Genomic DNA, 21,925 nt, shown 5'->3' with positions numbered 1-21,925 from the left:
GGATCTTAGAGTCTCCAGAATGTGGAGCCTGATGGGCTGGGAGGATGGGAACAGTGGGGCAGGGTGGGTGAATGAGTGTGAGTGTCATGGGAGGGATGCTTTCTGTGGCAGACCACACAATTCAGCCACTTCATTGACAGTCCCCATGATGAGCAAGGAGCAATTTAGCCCTATATTGCTTGAGGATGCACAGCAAGAGACTTCATTCTATGGAAACACCAGCCGGGATTAATTTTCAAAGACTTGCAGTTCTCAAGGCTGGATGCCTCTCCCTGCGAAAGCAGGTCTTGATTTGGCCCAGAGCTCAGCCCTGCCATCCTGAAGTGCGAAGTCAGAGTATGTGAAAGTGCCTCATACCATTTCCTCTATCAGAGAGAAATGCAGTTAGGGATTGATGGATCTGTCATTTTCAGTTTCTCTTTGTTCCTCATTTTCCCAATCTTACATTCAGTTCCCCACATTTTTTTGCACCAATTTGTGATCCTTTTTAAAAATCCTCATAAAAATGAATCAGCCTTTGAGGGTGGTTTTCACCTCACAGACACATTTTTGTATGCAGTTTTGACCAAAGTGCACATTTTTGCATGTGATTCCCCCTATCATAACGCATCAATATTGTTTTCACTAATGTGTTTTTATGCAAACTTTCCCCAAATATATGCATTTTTGTTCACATTATTTGGCTTGAGAGCTGAATTGCAAACTTGGGAGAAGTGCAGATTTTGAAGGATAACTGAGTTTTGCTTCATGTATTGGTTTGAGAACTGCAAGATAGGAAGTTTCTCATTAAAATGCAAACAAATCAAATCTCTCACCCACCCCCAATATAGCACGGGTAAAGGGAAGAGGATTTGATCCTCAGAAAGGAATTGGTGCCAAAGCAATGAGTCTCTTAACGGACAATCGGGTCTCTGAGCCAGTGTGGTGTAGTGGTTAAGAGCGGTAGACTTGTAATCTGGGGAATCAGGTTCACGTCTCCGCTCCTCCACATGCAGCTGCTGGGTGACCTTGGGCTAGTCACACTTCTCTGAAGTCTCTCAGCCCCACTCACCTCACAGAGTGTTTGTTGTGGGGGAGGAAGGGAAAGGAGAATGTTAGCCGCTTTGAGACTCCTTCGGGTAGTGATAAAGCAGGATATCAAATCCAAACTCGTCTTCCAGCAAGTGAAGAGGAAGGAACGTGCTGAATTCATTTTATTTGTGTGATTGCAAGAATTCTAGAAGCGCCATTCCAGCTTACAACAGGCACAGCCTAATCCATGCTTGCCAATATCTGGAGAAAATCACAATTGATTATCCTTCCAAGCAGCTATAAAATTCTGCTAGGTGCTTCAACTCCTTGCCCCATTTTCAGAGTCTTCGAGATTCGGTTAAGAAGCATGAATGTTGGAACCCTCATGCTGATTTCTGTAGCTGGTGGTCTGAATTCAGCTTGCATGGCCAATGAGACATGGCACTTCCCTGAATGGCCTTCGTTTGGAGGGATGTCAGATGGTTCTGGTTCATTCTGCATTTTGGAGCACAATATTTTTGGGGTGGGGTCGGGAGCAACAGACCCCTGTGAGGATTGGAATGTAGATAAGTGATTAGTTCACATAATCTAGGAACTAATACGTGCATGGGTTCAATGACACTGGGGATGGGGGAAAAGTTAAACTCAGTTCACAATTTCAGTTCTCATTTCTCCCATCTTAAATTCTGTTCTTCACATTTTCCCAGCAATCTGCAATTCCTCTAGAAAATTTCTCCATACAGTGGTACCTTGGGTTAAGTACTTAATTCGTTCCGGAGGTCCGTTCTTAACCTGAAACTGTTCTTAACCTGAAGCACCACTTTAGCTAATGGGGCCTCCTGCTGCTGCCGCGCCGCCAGAGCACGATTTCTGTTCTTACCCTGAAGCAAAGTTATTAACCTGAAGCACTATTTCTGGGTTAGCAGAGTCTGTAACCTGAAGCGTATGTAACCTGAAGCGTATGTAACCCGAGGTACCACTGTATTTTAGTGTGGGTTTCTCAAAGCAAACACGTTTTGTATAAGCTTTGACTAATCTGCACATTTTTGCCATGGTTGTTTTGTACATTCTTTTCACCAATGTATGCATTTATAGGCACACCTAACACATGCCTTTTTCTACACATTTATTGGCCAGAGCACTGCTATTACAAAATTCAGAGAAGTGCAAATTTTGCAAGACAGCTGTGTTTTGGTCTGCAGATTGTTTTGGAAAATGTGAATTAGGAATCTTGCTACCGCTCAGCCGAGAGTGGGAGTGGTGCCCAACTTTTGTAACAATTCTCTTTCCAGCTGTAGCCAGCCAGTTGTTTCTGGGAAACTCCCAAAGAGGGCATGGGTATGGCCTGCCTTTCTTGGTTGTCCCCAAGCACCTAATATTTAGAGAGATACCGTTTCTGCCAACGAGGGTTCCCCTGAGCTCCTGCAGCTGATACCCCTCCTAGTTTCCTGTGCGCCTTAATACTTTCTCATCTCGCCAAAGAAAGCCTCGTTTGGCGCGTCCTAATGAGGATTCTGTGAGATGCTGGGATACTCCTTGAAGGTCGAGGTTCTGTTATCAGTCTACTCCCACTGCTCTCTATTATCTGAGGTGGCTCCGTGCCCAGCCTGGTTCATCGCATCCCAGAGTGATGGATAGTTGCAGATCATAAAAGAGGCAGGTGCCTGATAAGACTAAGTCTTCTTTAAAGGGAGGGGATTAAGAACACTTCTGAACAGCCAAATACCTCCTCTCTAGGCAACTCTGGGTCATGCCTCAGTCAGTTTGTTTGCTGTGCCCTACACAGGAAGCTGCCTTATGCCAACCAACAGTGTTGTCAACACTGACTGGCAGCTGCTCTCCTGTCTTGCAGGGAGAGGAGTCTCTCCCAGCCCTACCTGAAGATTCTGGGGATTGAACCTGGGACCTTCTGCATGCCAAGCAGGTGCTCTACTGCTGAGCATCACTGAGTCACACCATTGATCCATACAGCCCTTCCCTTCACCAAAGCTGGCTGAATCAAACCTTAAGTTTCTAAAATTATTAAAACAAACATCATGGGTGAGGTCGCTTGCAGACAGCAATCACTTTTGCGTGGGTCTCTCACCCATTGAGTAAATGCCTGAGCACACTCCTGATGCTACGAAAGTCTGACATGGTATAAAACAGTTTCCTTTATCACAGAATCATAGAATTGTAGAATTGGAAGGGACCACGAGGGTCATCTAGTTCAACCCCCTGCAACGCAGGAATCCCTTGCCCAACGTGGGGCTCAAACCAAGGTTACCAGATTTTTTTCAAAGAATCTGGGGACACTTTTATTTTTTTTTGAAAAGAGGGAAAAAAAGTTATTTTAAAAAGTTACTTAAAAAAGAAGTAATATCTTCTCTTCTGTGGTCTCTCTGTCGCACAGCCTTCCTCTGGGCCTCGGCCTGCTGTCTTGGAGTGCTAGCCGCCATGGAGTAGGCTTGGGTCAGGCTCTCCTCTTCAGTGCTGGCGACGGCCGTGGTGAGGCAAGGTTGGGGCTCCCCTCTTTTTTCTCCTGCCTCTTTCTCTCTCTTCCTTCTCCTGCTCCTCTCCTCTTTCTCCCTGCATCAGCTCCAGGGTTTTTACTGGCTCCAGAGTGCTGCTGGGCAGTCGGCTGGGTGGCCAGGTGCTCTCTCTCCCAGTTTGATTTGGGTCGCAGCGGGAGGGGGGTGTCAGCGGTTCCCCCAGTTGATGCACCGGGCTTCCCCGGTTCCCCCTTGGCAGTGGCAGCAGCGGCAGTCTCAGCAGCCTGGAGCCAGCCTGGTAGCACAGTTGGCTCTGGCTGGCTTCAGGAGCTGCTCGCTGCCATGGCGCCCACCATTTTGCCTCGCCAGAAGTCCCCATATGTGTGTCTAGTGCCGTTGAACCAATCGTGCAACATTCATTCCCTACTAATAAATCTACAACACTTAAAATATAAATCCGGGGACATTAAATGAAATCCGGGGACATTCCTGGGACGGCTTTTGTCCGGGGACAGATTGTAAATCCCTGGGAAACGGGGATGTCTAATAACCATAACAAAAATAAACCAAAGTAAAAATCCAATAAACTAGATTATATCAAAACAGACTTCCTGTCATTTCCCAATATAAGTTACATTTACAACATTGAATGCACTTATACTCCTTACCTTACTCTTACTATATTTTCTAGTACTTTCTTATAACATATTGTACCATTTTCCCTTATTTAATAATATTTAATTTACACAAGGGTCATTCAAATTCTGCCATAGATGTTATGTCGTTGTTATATTTTTGTATGTATTTCTTGAACATATCCTATTTTTGCGTGAGTGATTGTTTTGTATTTCCCCTTAATCTATTTGTCAATTGAGCCATTTCTGCATAGTCTAATAACTTATTCTGCCATTCCCTTACTGTTGTTACGTTTTCCCCTTTCCAGTTCGATGCAGTTAATAACCGGGCAGTGGCTGTTGCATATAAAAAAAAATATCTTATATTTTTCGGGATATCACTGCCTAGAATTCCAAGTAGAAATGCTTCTGGCTTCTTTGAAAAATGTTAATTTAAAGATCTTTTTCATCTTATCGTAAATGAAGTTCCAGAACTCTTTAATTTTTCAGCATGTCCACCACATATGGTACATCTCACCTTTTGTTTCTCCACACTGCCAACATTTGTCTGAAATGTTTTCATACATCTTGGAGAGTTTTGATGGTGTAAGGTACCATCTGAACTGCATTTTCATCTTATTTTCTTTAATTGTGTAACATGCCATAAAATTCATGTTAGTTTTCCAAAGGGTTTCCTGTTCACTCATCATAATGGGGCGTCCGATGTCTTGCGCCCATTTAATCATTACCGCCTTCACCTCCTCCTCCTTGACAAGGAGGAGTCAGCACATTCTGGAAATGATTTTGGTAGTGTTATTTAACAATTCTTTTTCTAATTTTGAGGGCTCGTTGTTGAATCCATATTTTTTTGGTTTTCCTTAAATGTCTCAAAGAGCTGGTGATATTCTAGCCATCCTGATAACTGATCTTTTATTTCTTCATATCTCTTTAATTTTATTTGGTTACCGTCTTGTATTAATAACGAATTATACGTCAGCCGATTTCTTTTCAAGCAAATCGGCTGACTTTCAAGGGCAATGGCTGGGAGACTGGGCAGCTGCCCAAAGGCCACCCAGTGTGCATGAGGTCTGAGTGGACTACAATCTCCCACTTTGAGCACATTCATAACTTATGGGGGTTACGGGAAACAGTTCTGTCACTTGAGGCTCAAATGGCTTCAGTGGCATGAAGAGCCTGTTCCTGACTATAGCTGGTCCCTCAGCTACAGCAATTCCTGGTCTGGGATTATCTTGGCCTTGCCAAGGTCATGCATGCCACAATAAACTTGCATGGTGATTACTGTAATGCTCCCCAAGTAGGGCTACCCTTGAGGACTGTACAGAAACTGGCATCAACCAGATTCCACCTTGGACCAGCTCCTGGCCAACTAAAAGCCTTCAAACTTCACTATGGGCCTGGTGAATGCCTTCTCTGGGCTCTGTCCAAATCTCCTAGGTTCTGCCTGCTCTGCTGTCACTGTGGGAAGGAAGCAGGAAGAAGGCAGGCCTAATGAGAAATGCTTCCCCCAACCCTCAATGTTTCTTTACGTAAAACTGCCAATATCATAATTGTTGTGGTTGTTTAGTTGTTGAGTTGTGTCCGACTCTTCGTGACCCCATGGACCAGAGCACGCCAGGCACTCCTGTCTTCCACTGCCTCCCGCAGTTAGCTCAAACTCATGCTGGTAGCTTCGAGAACACTATCCAACCATCTCGTCCTCTGTTGTCCCCTTCTCCTTGTGCCCTCCATCTTTCCCTCCGTCTTTTCCAGGGAGTCTTCTCTTCTCTTGAGGTGGCCAAAGTACTGGAGTCTCAGCTTCAGGATCTGTCCTTCCAGTGAGCACTCGGGGCTGATTTCCTTCAGAATGGAGAGGTTTGATCTTCTTGCAGTCCATGGGACTCTCAAGAGTCTCCTTCAGCACCATAATTCAAAAGCATCACCAATATCATAATACCGTTGTAGAAATCTATGGTGCATAGAATGTGGTGTATAATTCTGGTCATCTCACCTCAGAAAGAATATTGCGGAGGTTGGAAAGGTTTAGAAAAGGGCAACCAAATTATCAAGGGGAGGGAGCAGCTCCCCTACAAAGAAAGCTTGTCTTGTTTGGGACTTTTGGAAGTTGGGAGAAAAGGCAAGCAAGAGGCGACATGATAGACTGTATAAATTTATGCATGGCATGGAGAAAGTGGATAGAGAGAAGCTTTTCTCCCTCTCACATAACACTACAGCTCCTGGGGTGGATCTACACATGGGGGGGGATGCTATAAATAAGTCAGAAATTAAATCATTATAACAAAAGGGGGGGGAACCCCTATGTAAAAATCGCATTGAAAATTTGTTTGCTCTCTGGTGCCACCTGGTGTTGCACATTTATAACACATTCAAAGTGTTGTGTTTTGACTATTTGTAGCTGAGTCCCATGGGCATCCAATGAAGCTGAATGCTGGAAGGTTCAGGACAGACGAAAGAAAATGCATAGTTAAACTATGGAACTCACCGCTATAGGAGGTAGTGATGGCTACCGACTCGAATGGCTTTAAAAGAGGATAAGACAAATTCATGGAGGAAAAGGTTATCAATGGCTTCTAGTTCTGCCTTCACAGAGGGAGGCAGCAATGCTTCTGAATAGCACTTGCTGGAAACCACAGGAGGGGAGAGGGCTCTTGTATACTCAAGTCCTGCTTGTGGACTTCCCACTGGGGCATCTGGCTGGTCGCTTGTAAGAATAGGAGGCTGGACTAGATGGGCCAATGGCCTGATCCATCAGCCAAGCTCTTCTCACAGGTTTTGTTTGATTTCATGATGCATCAGGCCGAGGAGAGGGTGTGCTGAGGTCTCACTAGATGAGGAGATTTGGCTCATCATGAGAAATCTCAACATTTCTTTTTAGATAAAAGGTAGGTTTCTGGTCTCTACGGTTCTGGAGGTGAGCCTCTGAAGTTGTGTGAAACCTCACATACTTGGTTAGTGTGGCCTCGGTCACCATCAGGTCTCACTTCCTTCCGGAACAAGCCTCTTCAGGTCTCTTTGCAAGAACTTTAGATTCTACAGGAGAGCCAGTGTGGTGTAGTGGTTAAGAGCGATAGACTCATAATCTGGGAAACCGGGTTCGCGTCTCACGACTAAACGACTAGACAACAACAACAATCTCTATTCCAGTGTGATCAGATTCTCCCTTTTACTCTACAGTGGAAACAGGCCGGTGCATTTTATCTCAAACACTGACGCCTCCTAGTCAATATTAAATTGCCCTCACATTGCCTGAGAAGCACTGGTGCATTTATTATGATAAAGAGAACCCCACACTTCAGTTGAAAAACACTCCATGCTCCTTCTCAATTCTTCACCTGCAGACTCCTTTCTTTATTCTTAAATATATATGAGGAATGGATAAGCAGGCAAGGGACTGGCTTCAGGATGATAAGCAAAACAGCAGGAGAGAAAAATCGTGTGAATGTAGCCACCACAATTTGAATGGAGAACTTGCTTTCTACCAAGTCAGACCACTGATGCTTCTAGCTCTGGCTGGGCACATGCTATACATTTAAAGCACATTTAAAGCACCCAACTTTCCCCAGAGAATCTTGAGAACTGTCATTTGTTAAGGGTATTGGGAACTGTAGCTCTGTGGTGGGTAAACTACAGTTCCCAGTATTCTTGTGGGGATGCCATGTATGGTGTTTACATAGCCTCGGTATTATCTACATAATGTGGTGTAGTGGTTAAGACCGGTGGACTTGTAATCTGGTGAACCGGGTTCGCTTCTCCACATGCAGCTGCTGGGTGACCTTGCGCTAGTCACACTTCTCTGAAGTCTCTCAGCCCCACTCACCTCACAGAGTGTTTGTTGTGGGGGAGGAAGGGAAAGGAGAATGTTGGCTGTTTTGAGACTCCTTTGGGTAGTGATAAAGCGGGATATCAAATCCAAACTCTTCCTCTTCTTCTACAGGCTGCCAAATCAGAGACTGAAAGGAAACACACCTAGCCTCCTGTCCAACTGATATTAAGTTCATGCCTCAGAGGAGATGCTTTTGTGGACAATTGTGCCCCCTTCCCTCTCCTAATCCAGGAATTGTGAACGGACTGCCCGAACAGGAGATCTACTGAGGGGCGGTGGACCTTTTGCCAAAAAGCTGCAGAGAAGCCGCAGACCTCGGATCAAACAAGTGTTTTTTTGGGGTTGTTGTTTTTTTATGTGGCATAGCAAAATTAAATCCTCCTGATTTCCAGAGTGTTCAGTCAACAGGGCCAGCTCCCTAGGCGTTACTATAGCAACAGAAGTACAGATTGTCGGGGGGGGCGGGACTGTCCCATCACATTATTCAAGTTGCTAACTGGAAAACTCTCCAGAAGGTCAATGGGGGCGGGGCAGGGGGGAGTGTCTTGTGGGATCTCAGCCCTGACGGATCACTTTAACCTTTCCCCTCACCCCCCACTCCCTGCTTGCCAACAATTTTTAATTCCGTTTTTTGTTTTACACAACTCCGTGGAGCAATATCTGTTGCCTGGTTGGAGTGGCTCTTAGTTAGGCTAGGAACTATCCATGCTGGGCCATGAAGTTCAGGCTGGGTGGCCTTGGGGCAGTCAGAATCTCCCAATATGGCCGACCTCACAGGGGTGTTATGTGGGTAAAATGGACAGAGGGGAAGAAAGCATCGCTTTGAGCTTCTCAGAGGAATGGGGCATGGCTGACAGTGGGGCCTGCATGGTGCAATTAAAGCACCCCGACCCCAGGCCCGCTCTATTATGGGGGCAAGGTGGCACTCATAGGCTGAACTGATTGATTGCAGAGGGATTTTTTAATCAGTCCGAGGGCCACACGAAGTGAAGCCGAGGGCCACATGGGTCCCGCTGCTTGTAGGCTGCCTTATAGGTTTAACTTGTCGGAAACTGGCAGAAAAGCTGCTCTGTTTGGACATCGCAGTCATAACAGAACTGACATCTGATTTTCTTCTTAAGGAATTCTTTGCCGGGACAGTAACTGCTCTGTCCTACAGTCTAGAAAAAGTTCTGGGAGGAGGTAAAGTTAGGTAACCGAGTCTGAGTTCCAGGCCCGAATCTCTGCTGGAGATGAGAAGCTGCCCCAATGATCAAACAAACATGTAAAAGAATTCATATTGATATCCCCTCGGGCCTGTAGTCTTTGACTGGTGCCAGCAGCGAGGAGACTGACTGATTAGGTCAACAGCTCTGTAGTCTCTGCCCAGTCTTTATATTCCAGCAGATGGTTCAACAGATAAAGGATAGCATCCAGTTAATCATTTATCCATCTGCATTTTCTTTCTTTCTTTCTTTCTTTCTTTCTTTCTTTCTTTCTTTCTTTCTTTCTTTCTTTCTTTCTTTCTTTCTTTCGCTTTCTCTCTCCCTCCTTCTCCCTCTCATCTTATGAGCCAAATTTGAGAGCTCCTTGTCTCTCCCCCCCCCCCCGCTGTACAATTTTCGTCACCATAGGAGATCTTGTCCCGTCCAGCTCAGTAAGAGACTTTGGCAAGTGATTTGAAAAGTCCATGGCTGAAGGGGGTGCTCAGTCTTCAAGTCGGCACAGCTTGAAATGCTTTCTGCCTCGCTGCAGATATTTTTAGCCCCTCTCCAAGAGAGATGTTTTGCACAGTGCACAAGCAGGGATTGTGTTTGTTTCTGGCTTGCTGGAATCCAGTATGTCTCACAGGGCTGACCTGCAAGGCAAAAGCCCTGTCCGAAACCTCGATGTCTCCTTGCAAGGTTTCCTAGTCACCTGGTTTTAACTCTGATGTTTGTGCTTCTCCAGGCCAAATTCCTGTGGCCTTTTTTGAAAAGGGTGATGAAATACAATGACTCTCTCCTCTTGTCTGACTGGGGGTGGGAGACATGATGGAGTGTGAACATGATCTCTCACAGGTAGCTCAGCGGCTGAAACATGGGCATACCTGGAAACTCTTCATTTAGTGATCTTATTTGATTTTTAAAAAAATTAAATTAGTATACCACCCTTCATCCGTAGCTCTCAGGGCAGCCCATAACATAAAATGCATACCCCACTATCATGGGAATTGGGGTTGCTTGTGTGTAAACCTCCAGCCGTTCCCAACTGCTTGGGGTGGTTGCGTCTTTCCCCGGCTGAGCAGCCCTTTTGCGCTGCTGCTCAGTCGCTGGCAGAATCCGTCAGTGGGTGTCTCCTAAATTTCCTCCAGCATAAGAATTCCTTAACGGACAACCTTCACCTCGCCTCTCTGCGCGGAAGCGGTGGTCCTCCACTCTTCTCACTGACTTCACTGGAAGAGTCTCGGAGCCTCCCCTCCGAAGTGCTCTCTGCCTCTCCCTTCTTCCTGGTGTCACCTGGACTTCTTTCCCCAGAGGATGTTCTCTCTCTTCCCTTACTAGTTCCCTCTCCTGCAGAATCTGGGAGCCTAGCCTCTCCACTCTGCTCCGATGTCAGTTCCCTGACATCCACTCTTGGGTTGTTACTATTATTAGTTAATTTTGCATATCGCCCGATATCTGCAGGTCTCAGGGCAACCACAACATAAAATCACATTATAAAAATGCAAAACACATAATAAAAATAGCAGCAAAACAACCCAATAACCCCCCTCCCTTCAACAGGTTCTCAAGATGGCTTATGAAAAACTTTAAATACCAATAAAGAAAATGTAAACCATCAAAACCAGAGGTTGCCTCTGATGCTAGTCCTACTCACAGTGTAGAGTTCTGTTGTGTTCAGGTCCTGCTTTCTGCCTTCCTGTAGGAATAAGAACATAATAAGAGTTGTGTTGGATCAGGCCAATGGACCACACATAATGGTTTAGCATCGTGCCCTCACTGTGTCCAGACAGATGCCCCAAGAAAACGAAGAAGAGTTTGGATTTGATATCCCGCTTTATCACTACCCGAAGGAGTCTCAAAGTGGCTAACATTCTCCTTTCCCTTCCTCCCCCACAACAAACACTCTGTGAGGTGAGTGGGGCTGAGAGACTTCAGAGAAGTGTGACTAGCCCAAGGTCACCCAGTAGCTGTATGTGGAGGAGCGGAGACGTGAACCTGGTTCACCAGATTACGAGACCATCGCTCTTAACCACTACACCACACTGGCTCACAAAAAGGACCGGAGCACTATTCCCACCCATGATTCCCGACCCCATTGGTATTCAGAGGCATACAGCCTCTGCCTGTGAAGGCACAACATAGCCACCATGACCAGTAGTCACTGACAGCTTTATCTGACATGAATTTGCCCAATCCTCTTTTACACACACACACACACACACACACACACACACACACACACACTTTTCAAATTTATACATTTCACTAACTTTACAATCATTTTGACATTTCAAAACTTGACTTCTTTCCCCCTCTTTCTGCGGTTCCTTAAATTTATTTTTAATATCTTCTGCATATCCAAGTTAACTTAATTTGCTCATTTATTCATCTTCTTTAAATATATGCTCTTACGAAACTGCAGGTTATTACAAAAATCCTGCTGGTGTTTTTATCTGTTTACAATTAATCTGTAAATATTCAATAAACCATTTCCATTCTTTTATATATATATATAAAATGTTATCTTGATTTCTTATTCTTCCGGTAAGTTTCACCATTTCTGCATATTCCATAAGTTTTTGTATCCATTCTTCCTTAGCTGGGACTTTGCCCAATCCTCTTTTAGAGTCATCCAAGTTGATGGCCATCAATGCCTTCTTGTGGGAACCAGTTCCATATTTTAACTATGTGCTGCATGAACAAGTCTTTTCTTTTGTCTGCCCTGAATTTTCCAACATTCTGCTTCATTGGATGCCCACAAGTTCTAGTGCTGTGAGAGAGGGAGAAAAACTTCGCCACATTCACTTTCTACAGCATACATAATTTTATACACTTCTATCATGTTGCCTCTGACTCGCCTGTTCTCTAAACTGAATGTCCCAGATGCTTATTGGCAAGTTGCTCTGCCCCTCTGATTCACTTGAGCATCTGATTGGCCACGGTGAGAACAGGAGGTTGGACTAGATGGGCCATTGGCTTGGTCCAGCAGGGCTCTTCTGGTGTTATGTTCTTTTGTTTAAGTGTCAGTGAAACCAGCAGAGTGTCAATTTTCTCCTACACCTAATTCACACTTTCTGAAATGGTGCACAAACCCCAAAGCAGCCACCCTTTTGAAATTCACATATCTCCGAATTTTGCAATGGAGTTTCCTAACTAAGAGATGTGTGCAAAAATGCATACATTTAGGTAAAGTGTCCATTAAGATGCATATATTGGCAAAGATAACTTTTTTTATATAACAATTTATTGATCTTCCAAAAATAACAATACAAAAATAAACATGGGGAAAAATCATAACCAAATTGAACCATAAATTTTGGTCGACTTCCCTCCATCCACCCCCTTGGTTCTATTATAATATACTTGTTTATGCGCCTCCGTAAAACCTAATATACTTAACAATCTAATTTTAAAACCTTCTTCATCTTATTACAAGTGACTTAAGTATCGGAATGAAGTCTTTCATTCAAACAATCATTCAATGTGCGTATCAGGCAAAATTTGCACACAAAAATGGGAACATTAGGGGGAATTTGCACTAAAATCATGATGAATTTTCATGAGGACTTAAGAAAAAAAAAGCAAACAAAGTGAAGGGAACTGAACTTATACCTGATTAAAAAGAGAAACCTCCTGTTCTGAGTAGACCAAGGAAAAGGGAACCTGTGACTTTCTGGAAATTGTCGGACCCCAGCTCCCATCAGCCTCAGCCAGTGTGGTGATCAGTCAGAGATGATGGGAGTTGTGATCCAACAACGTTGGGAGTTCCAAGGGAATCCTACCCCTAGCGTAGACAATTCTGAGATGGATGGACCAACAGTCTGACTCAGGATAATAAGGCATATGTTCCTGGGTTGTTCTCATAGAAGAAGAATCAGGCCTAAGGCCACTGGATTTTTTAAAAACCATAACCCTAAAACGCCTTTCATAAAAATGAACCCTTCGTTATCCGGAAACCATGGAGGCTCTTTGTTCCCTTTGGGGTTTCCAAGGCTGAGCCAGATGAAGATAGCTTCTCTCGTCAGCAGCAATTGCGTTAGAGGAGTTTTGTGATCACGGGGTTATTGCCGCATGAGTTAATGTTCACACCCCCTTTGTCTTCCCCAGTGGAGCCCTTGGCGGCGTGCAGCCAAGTCTTATTTTGACTCGGCTCCCAGCCTGTCGGCCAATTGTTCCTGCATTTCATTTCTGACATATCCTGTACATTAAAACATCATTAATTCAAACCTTTTGTTCCTTCGGAACAAGTGGGGCTGGAAGAAGAAGCTTTTCAGAAACCTGCCAAGGTCCTCTTAAGAAACAGCATTGCTACACACAAACACACAAACACAAGCACCTCTAACAACGGTAATGAAATGGTAAATCCTGATTGAATGTAAACTTTCTTTTAAAAGGTCTTCCCTTCTTTTCTTTTTAAAAGCAAATGCAAAGGCACATCCCCTCTGTGTGATTCCCCCTCCCATCTCCCCCCACCACTTTTTTTTTTTTGCTGTAAAATAAAACAGAACAATCTGTTAAAAGATTTTTGTAAGCTGTTGTGAAATAGATTAACCTTGGCCCTGTGATGTAAGGTTCCTTGCACTACTTATGTTGGCCGCGCGTCAGTAATTCGAGAAGCCTTTTTGGATTTGTCCTTACCTAACCGCTGGATGGTTGAGACTGAGATTCTCGGGACTCGAGCCAGCTGCCCTCTGCACATGTGCTTGACAACCGCACCATGCAGAGGGGGAAGTAACCCAGCATGGTGGGAGGTACCTCTGGAGAGATGGGTTGTCTTTTTTTGCTGGGGGGTTGCAGTGGGATCGCAATAGGAAGCTGAGAGTAAATAAATATAATCCTGATTCTCAGGGCTCTTCCAAATCACCTGCTTTTTAAAAATTCATCATGCTTTGCTTGCAAAAAGCTTACACGGAGGTTAGATTATATGTGGTCTCCATTGAGCATTTGTTCTGATTCGCTTACACTGGAGTCACCTTCAGAAAATGGGCTTAGGGTCTTTCTGTAAATTGTTCTGTGTCATTTTACCTAAGTGTAGGGTGCAATACTGACATCACCTATCACCTGTTGCTCTTTTTTCTGTTTAAGTCACTCCTAGAGAATAGCGGACATATGGTTTTTTTACTTCAATATTTATATATCTGTTATTTGGATTTGTTCAATTTTCACCCCACCTAGTATCTTCCTATATAAATAAAAACGTAAGTTGTCATCACGCTGCAGCAGGAGGCATAGTAGGCCAGGCCAGGTGAGCTGTTTAACCTGGGGGTGGGAGGCACTTCAAGCTGTGGTTTAGTCAGCCAATCTTTGAAGTGCCTCTCTTCCTTTAAAAGGGTGGTGGAGCTAGCAGCAAGCTGTGTGAGGATAGGTGATGGGGAAGGTGAGGTGTAAAGACAGGGGTCTGGTCAGGTGTGGGGAGGGGAAGGGCAGTTGTCAAGGGTTGGTGAGTGGAGCAAGCAGGGGTGGCAGTTCCTAACACAGGTAGCGACCAGTTTAGGCATGTCCAATGGGTGTGCGATCACTGATGTGCGGGTCCTTTTTGACCACGAGGAGGGCAGAACAAGGGTGGATTGGGGCAAGGTGCGCAGGGCGGGAATGGAACCCCCCCGCACGAAATGGTCATCACCAAATAGTCTAATATTTATTAAATGATGATCTTGTCATTTGCTCTCACCTGGCTAAGTCACTGCAGCAGCATTTATAGCTGCAACTTCCAAACAGTCTTCAAGGGAAGCACGAGGCTGAGCGCATTGCAGTAATCTAACCAAGGAATTTGCCAGAGCAATATAGATATGGATTTTTAAAAGACCATGTGTCCCCCTCAATCTACCCACCAGAGCCAGCATGGGATATGTTAACTTAAACCCTGACTTTGCCTGCTTGAAGCCCACATTCAAATCAACCAACAGCTGCTTCACACCTATATGCAACACATTTCCTATCTCTGACCCTTGACTGCTGTACATTTGGCACTGGCTCACACAGGAACTGATGGCCCTCACATCAGGCAATGCCTTGCATGTGGGATGTTCACAGATAGGATGACCATCTGCAGCCGGCGCAGAATGCGGCTCTTCCTCCTGGACTCCCAGCTGCTTAGGAGGCCAGTTCTTCAGATTATTCCCCTCAGCTTTTTGGAAGGCAGGGAGTATTTGTTAGCGGAGGAACCGGAATAAAACAGATGGAGCCCAGAGAGAAAAGAAACTGATACTGTTTTACTGATAACAGACCAAACAAAAAACAGACTAGCGTATAAGGAGAAATAAACATGGGGGCTTATTTACAGACCTATGCAAGGAGGAAAAACGCCTTCAGAGTTCATCTCCAACTCCTCCAACTGTCAAATCTCAACCACGTCATGAACAGCTCACTTCCAATTGACCAGTTTGTGTTCGCAGTCCCAGACTCCCCAAATGTCCCTTGTTTCCAGAGATAGTCCTAGATTTACAGAAGCTGTCCTAGTTTCTGATTTGATCCTGGAATGTCCCACTTTTCCTTGGGACATCCCTATTTTAATCAGAGAGATGTATGGAACTATCCAACCCCTGAGCCATCTGAAGGCAGCCCTGTATACAGAAGTTTTTAAAAAAATGTTTAAAATGTCATTATGTTTTTATATTTGTTGGAAGCCACCTAAAGTAGCTGGGGCAACCCAGTCAGATGGGTAAGGTATAAAGAATAAAATCATCATCATTATTATGGAACAGGGCATCCCTATTTTCATCAGAGAAATGCTGGAGGGTATGCTCCATATCTTCTCTTTCTAATATTTTGACTTATTTTTATTTTGTTCTCTTGTACTATGTGTACCTTCCACGGTTATCCATGGGTACTAGGCATCATGGCTATGCTCTGCCTTCAAAGTCAGAGCAGTGGTGCTTCTGAATGCCAGTTCCTGGAAACTACAGAAGGTGAGAGGGCTCTTATGCCCAGGTCTTGCTTGTGGGTTTCCCACATCCCCTCCAACATTTCTCTGATGAAAATAGGGATGTCCCATTCCATAATGTTAATTGTACTGTTTATATCCCACACACCTTCCTGGGTTGCCCGAACCACTCTGGGCAGCTTCCAACATATATAAAAACATAATAAAACATTTAACATAAAAAACCTTCCCTATACAGTCAAAATAAATAATAAATAATAAATTGTCCAATAGCACCTTGAAGACCAACTAAGTTTTTTCTGGGTATAAGCTTTCATGTGCATGCACACTTCTTCAGAAGACTTCTTTTTCACTCCTTCCCTATACAGAATTGCCTTCAGACGGCTTGGGGGTCAGGTAACTCCATGCCTCCCAACATTTCTCCAATGAAAATAGAGACATCCTACTATACCCTACAACTTTTCTCCTAAGGAAAAGTGGGACATTCCAGGTTCAAATCAGAAACTGGGACGGCTTCTCTAAATCAGGGACATCCCTGGAAAATAGGGACACTTGGAGGGTCTGTTTCCATAATGGGCATCTCAGTGGCCAATGTAAGAACATGACGCTAGACTAGATGGGTCTCCTTTGGGCTGATCCAACAGGCTCTTCTCGTGTTCTTATGCTCCAGCTCTAGAAATGTGTCAAAGGACACTTTTTTGTGGAAATCCAATGTTGGGAAGGCAGAATGTAAGACAATACAAACTACATACAGCCTGGCAACAGGTTATCCACCACTTTCAAGGTACATGACCTGTGGCTATCTGAGAACAGAAGATTGCAGTTTCTCAAGCACTTTGGCACAGAATCTGTTTTTCCACTGGGGAGTCCTACTCTTGCTCCACAGCAGCCCCCAAATCTACAAGTTTATCAGCTGAGAATTCTCCATATTTCTATTCTATTTTGCAGTAAGGAAAAAAAATCAAATGAGGATTTTGTTATGAAATCACAACAAGAAGCAGAGAGAGGGGAGAGACGACTGATCAGGATATGATTTGGAAACGTTGGAAACACAGCTTGAGCAAATGGGCCGTAATTTCCTTCCCAAAACACAGCCTCATTTGCACATTAAGATCATTCCATGGTATATCTTGGACTCCAAGCGCATTAGCTTTAACTACCACTTCACAAATTCGTCTGGTATCTTTAGGATTTGTGGCCTGGGAAAGAATCTTTGGTCCTCTCTTGGTGGTGTGGTTTTTATCATTCCCATTCCCCACCCTCTAAGATCAGGAACATGGAAATTTGGTGGAGTGTGGTTGTTGTTGTTTTTTAGCTCCACAGAATATATTCTCTGGAGTCACAAGGATTTTGTGACTTTATTTATTTATCTGTTTCTTTACTGGCAACTTTCCTAAACTACTTCTTAGTGTCTCAATTCACAAATCTGTTTGTAGTGTAAAAAGCACACCCAACAACTTAAAAGAGGAGCAGCAACACAACCACCTTTAAAGCAGTATCATACCACTTTTAACATTCATGGGTTTGCTAAATTGCCCTTCTTGAAAAGATATCTCACAAACTAAAAGTATCTACAGGGCAGAGCTTGAATGACTGCTTCTATATATATACAGCATGGTTTTATTCGTTATTCAAATTTTGAGGTACAGGGCATACCCTACAACATTTCTCTGATGAAAATAGGGACATCCCTATGTTAATTTTACTATTTATACCCCACCCATCTTACTGGGTTGCCCCAGCCACTCTGGGAGACTTCCAACATATATAAAAACATAATAAAACTTTAAACATTTTTAAAAAACCTTCCCTATACAGGATTGCCTTCAGACAGCTTGGGGTTTGGGTAACTCCATACCTTCCACCATTTCTCCGCTGAAAATAGGGACATCCTAAGGGAAAGTGGGACATTCTGGGATCAAATCAGAAATTGGGACGGCTTCTCTAAATCGGGGATGTCTCTGGAAAAGAGAGACACTTGGAGAGTCTGGCAGGGTCACTCAGTGCCACCATTGTATGCAAAAGTCTGGCTCATCTTAAGACTATATAAGACCTTTATTCTCAACAATGATGGAACTCACAGCTAGAGAATGCTTTTATTTTTATACATCTTTATTGTTCGTGCATTTTGTTATAGTTTTTCAAAATCCATTTGTGCTTATGTGTGTGTGTGAGAGAGCGAGAGAACCAATGCCTTAAAAGATTGCACCTTTGTAGCGACGGCTACCAAGCAACTTTTAAGGACAGTAGTTCAAAGCCATGGAAAAAGCCCTTCCATCTACAAGAGAGAACAGCCGGGTTTAATCTACTGTGTGTGTGAGAGAGGTTTTCCTTCCCTCCCTCCCTCTGCATGTTTCCAGTCTGTTACTTGAGTGTTATCTGTCCGGTTTCCAGATTTTCGTAATCCATCGGGGCCCATGTAACTCTCAGGACTTCCTCTGCAGACTCGGCTCATGTTCCACAGCTGTTCTCCGGCACATGTGTGAGGAAATTAGAAATTAAGTCACCTGATCCTATGCGGATTAGGGTCTAGGAGCATCAGCCCTGTAAACTCTGGTCCTCTTGATCTCACCCATAGGGGCAATTCTGAAACATGGGTAAGCAAGACTCAAAGAGATAGTGTAGATTTTTATCAGCTTGCAACTAAAGGTTATTCTGCAGAGGTCCTGAGAATGAAGAAACCTGGCTCCCTGGGTTCCTTTGGGAGGAGAGGTGGGATATAAATTCAATAACGGAAGTAAAAAACCTTCTCTCTGGTGCAGAAATGCCGATTGTAAGCAGATCGGGGGCAGAGCAGCAGTCAGATGTTGTTGGCCATGTTAATGTTCACACTACACATTTAAAGCATACCCCTTCCCCATGAGTATTGGGGAAAGTACGGTAGCTTGTTAAGGGAACTGGGAGGAGGAGGAACAACAACAACAACAACAACAACAACAACAACAACAACAACAACAACAACAACAACAACATTAATAGAGTCACTTTACTGACAAAAGTGATTCAAAGTAATTACAACACAGCATAAACACTAAAACACTCCATCTTCTTTTCGGTGCCTGCTAAAATCATTTTTGTTTAGACAAGCCTACCCGATGTTTATAAAGTTGATGTGAGTTTTAATCCATTTTAGTCTATTGTTATTTTAACTTTTTGAACTTTTAAAATCATTGTGCTAATTTTTCTTAGTGATAATCTTATTGTTTTATCTTTCTGTAAACCGTTTTGTGGGATTTTTTTTACAGTCAAGTGGTGTATACATTTTATGAAGTAAGTAAATAAATAAAATCAATTGGAACAAACAAACCAATAAAGGGCTTAAAAGCACCTCTATTCAAATAAAAGGCACATCTTACAGAACTAGCACCACTAAAAGAGGCCACAGCTACTTGCAACCTTTTGAAACAAGGGCTAAAAGTCCAGGTTAAAAGGAAATGTTTTGCCTGGCACCTAAAACTTGACAAAGATGGCACCAGGTGAGCCTCCTTGGGGAATGCGTTCCAGAAGCCACCACTAAAAAGTCCCTGTTCTTATGCTGTTGCCCTCTGAACCTCACATGGAGAACATCTGAACCACTGCCTGGAGTTAGTGGTGGGCTGGGTGAGCCAGCAAGCTGAAGCTGAATCCTGACAAGATTCAGGATCCCTTGTGGGTCATTGGTGCTCAGGTTCAGGAAATAAACTTTTTTTTTTACCCCAGGAAATAAACTGCCAAAGGGGCTGGATTAAAGTGACCCATGAGCTGGCTTAGGCCCCCGAAATGGACTTTGGACATGCCTGGCTTACAGGTAATATAGAAATAGCTAAAAACATATTTTTAAAATTATTTACAAATAAACATTAGTAGAATATCAATCAATCAATCAATCAATCAATCAATTGATCTATCACTACAATAAAAACACCACAACACCAGCCCTTTCCTTAAAAACAGTTAGTTCCCCAAGGTGTTCACCTGCCAGAGGAAGGACAAGGAGGGAGCTATTCTAACTTCTCTAGGAAGGGAGTTCCTAGGTCTGGGAGCAGCCACAGAGAATGCCCTCTCGGTTGTAGGTATTAGAGATTTGGGAGGTCATTCTGCCTGATACCTGTGGCTCACTTCTGAACTTACGATCCCATATCTGAGAGGTTAGACCATAGAGGAGGAAATCTGCTGAACCAGCCAGATGTTTCTTTGTAAGATAATGGCCTGAGCTGGCCAGTTAAGTACAGTGGTAGCTCCGGTTGTGCACAGGATCCGTTCCGGAGCTCCAGTCAGATCCCAAGGTGTGCTTATCCAGAGGTGCCGCTTCTGCATGTGCGTGCAGCGCGGTTTAGTGCTTCTGTGCATGTGTGCAGGGCAAAACCAGGAAAAATGCTTCCAGGTTTGCTGCGTATGTATCCTGAAGGATACGTAACTGGAGGTTATGTCCAAAGAGGATGCCCTGTTGTCATGGGGACAAATCGGTGGATCTTTTCCCGCTTCACCTGGCTGGAAGCTAGGTCATCCTTGGAGGAAGAACAACAGGCCAAGTGGGGATGGGGTGGGGAGTTTTGGCTGACGCTGTGAGCTGGACACACAGAGGCTCATCTTACTCTATGGCTTGGGGATCTCCCTGGGAACCTGATGGGGAGGCGAGGTCTATGGAGTGCTAATGCTGTAATCCCTTCCTTCCATTCTATGCTCATATATCACAGTCTCCATTGACCTTCATTCCAAGGAAACCACAACCTAGGAGAGCACTGGGCCCCTGGAGCCTCTTGCTGCTCGGGGGGGGGTGCAATTTGGGAAGAAGGCAGGCAAGTGGGGATTGGCTGAATATAGACTGAGGCAGTGTCCCATCTTCCCAAATGAACCAACCTCTGCTGGTAAGCCAAAAGCCCAAACAGAGCTTAAATGGAACACAGAACCATTCTCTTAAAAATAAAAAAAACTACACCGATGCTTGTTTTAAACGATACAAGGAGCAGTGCCTTTGCTCTGTCTTTATCTTAATACGTCAGGAAAGCTGTTAAGGCCCAAGGATTGTTAAGACAACCAACGTGTTGATCTGGCTCTTGGTAAATGCTCCCATTTCTAATTGCTTCGCTCCTGAGATAAGCCCTTTGTTCAATAACTTCCTCTTACACAGGAACTGTGATTTGTCAAAACGCCATTTCTGAAGATAAACTGAGATTGGCTGGGCGGGGGCAGGAGAGAGGGAACGGGCACCTCCTGCACTCAGCTACTGACACTTAGCAAGTTGGTTAAAATGAAATGAACGCACATTCCTGCAGTCGGGGGAACAGACGACCAGGTCCTTTGAACTCTGCAGAACTGAACCAGCACTGGTCATCTGGATTTCTGTGTCAATATATTTATTTCCTGAAAATATTCATACCCTGTCTTTCTTTCCACAGAGGTCCAACGTGACTAGTAATAATTTAAAAGCAGAGGCTATCAGTGCAAAAGATGGAAACACACAGTAGCAGAAGAGATCTGTCCAGCATGGATAACAATCACCCTTTTGCATTAGCCTCAAAGGCCTTTCAAAGCCAGTGGAAAACAAGCAATGGTCGATCCAAAGGAGCTTCCCTTTAAGGGCACATTCCCAATGCTGAGGTATCACAAGCAAAACAGCCCTGTTTTCTATAGCCCTCCATCAGACTTCAGGTGGTGGTGCCTGGTCCTCTAATGCTCCCCGCCTGGTGCTCCCATTAGCTCCAGCCAGCAGAAGATGAAGAGCCCTGATGGATCAAACCAGTGGTCCATTTCATTCAGCATCCTGTGCTCACAGTGGCCAACCAGATGTTCCCGGGGAAAACTGCAACCAAGACATGAATGCAGCAGCACCCTGCCCACATGTAATTCCCAGCTAGGTAAAAGGTAAAGGGACCCCTGACCGTTAGGTCCAGTCGCGGACGACTCTGGGGTTGCGGCGCTCATCTCGCTTTTTTGGCCAA

This window comes from Podarcis liolepis, assembly GCF_965112155.1.
Source record: "Podarcis liolepis genome assembly, chromosome: 14".
In the NCBI taxonomy this organism is placed as follows: Eukaryota; Metazoa; Chordata; class Lepidosauria; order Squamata; family Lacertidae; genus Podarcis; species Podarcis liolepis.
Note: the sequence above shows the minus strand (reverse complement) of the source record.